This window comes from Thamnophis elegans, unplaced genomic scaffold (genome assembly GCF_009769535.1).
Source record: "Thamnophis elegans isolate rThaEle1 unplaced genomic scaffold, rThaEle1.pri scaffold_101_arrow_ctg1, whole genome shotgun sequence".
In the NCBI taxonomy this organism is placed as follows: domain Eukaryota; kingdom Metazoa; phylum Chordata; class Lepidosauria; order Squamata; family Colubridae; genus Thamnophis; species Thamnophis elegans.
Window position 1 is genome coordinate 24,541 of NW_022473575.1, and position 1,760 is coordinate 26,300.

Below are 1,760 nucleotides of genomic sequence, written 5' to 3' on the forward strand. Positions count from 1 at the left end.
TGTCGCTAAGCAGGCCCAATGTTACGACCTTTTTTTGCCACGGTTGTTAAGCGAAGCATTGCCGTTAAGGGAATCATGCGCTCGTTAAACGAGCCCAGCTTCCCCGATTGATTTTGCTTGTTAGAAACCGGCCAGGAAGATCAGAAACGGTGAGCACATATTTCTGAGATGCTACATGCCAGTTGCCCGAACATGAATTCCGATCATGTGATTGTAGGGATGCTGGGACGGTTGTAAGTTGAGGCACCTGTTTACAGTGGCGTACTTTTGGTCACTAAACAAGTGGTTGTAAGTTGAGGACTACCTGTTTTTCAGTATGGCTGTTGTCTGTTGTCCTCCGTGTGCGTGGGAAAGATCTTGGTGAGCATATAAAATTGGGATATGCCCAGAATTTCTGAGCTGCGATTTTGCTGAGGGCTCCTGGCCAAAACTAGCAGGAGCTCATCGGAGTTGGAAGGGAGCCAGGCTAAAATTAATTCCCAGCCTCCAAGTGAGGATGAAGGGATGCAGCGAGAAGCTAGAGCATCATTTCAGATTTTGCTCCTGGGAGAGAGAGAGAGAGAGAGGGAGAGAGGGAGGGAGGGAGAGAGAGAGAGAGAGGGAGGGAGGGAGGGAGGGAGAGAGAGAGAGAGAGAGAGAGAGAGAGAGAGAGAAATCTTGGTTTCTGAAAAGCACTTATAGTCTTTCTAGATCAATCATGATAAATAACCGAAAATGTTTGAAGCGTGCCAGAAATAAAGAATGAAAGAATGAACAAAGAGAAAGAAGAAAGAGAGAGGGGGAAGCGGGAGGGAAAGAAAGAAAGAAAGAAAGAAAGAAAGAAAGAGGGAAGGAGAAAAAAAGTAAAGAGAGAGAAAAAAAAGAGAAAGAAAAAAAACGATAGGAGGAAAGGAGGGAGGTAAGAAAAAGAAAAATAATGAATGAATGAAAGAGAAAAGAAAGAGAAACGGATGGCTGTTTGGCTTTTAAGCTATTTTTTTAATTATATAAATATAAGTATATTTTATTAGGCGTCCGTTGAAATGTGCCAGGGGTCTTTTGAGAAACAAAAAGGGTCTTTTTTTCCCCGTGCAGAAATGGATCTTAAGTAAAACACAGAGGAAGCAAAGGCAGGAACTAGGAAGGGGAAGTTAACGGAATGGCAATCTTTTTCTCTTAACTGGATTGATGGATGGATAAAAGCCCCTCTGGAAAACATTGGGGCACGGCTGAATTTAAATCAATTTTTTTCCCCGATTAACTTAACTAGAAAATGTTCCTTCTTACCAAATGCCTCTTTTGCAATTAGGTGGAAAAGGTCAAAACAGATATTTCTAGGGGGGTTTTGTGTGTTTTTCCCAGTACAAACTAGAGAGTCCAAGATTAGGAGATTATTCCAGTATCCCGTGTTATATTTTTCACGCTGGAAAAACTGGTGTGAAAAAAACAATAGGTTCAAGCAACAGGGCACCCATTAAAGGAACGTGTAGTAATTCTCCGATTTGATTCTAAGCTTAAAGCAATTATCTAAAGCAAGGGCCCATCTGTCACCATGGTAATAGGCAAGCCACCTTTTAGATAAATCCACTTTTCCTGGCTTGCAAATGGAGCTTTCTAAGCCCAGAGATAAAGATAGTGAGACCTCCGCCTTCATGTTGGTCAGAGAAAGGGGCTACAAGCCAGATTGATGCCTGGAAAACAGATGCCACTCCTGGGAATGATGGATGGCAGCAGTAGAATTCAAGCAGAATCTGCAAGTTAGAACTGAAGTCGGGTACCAC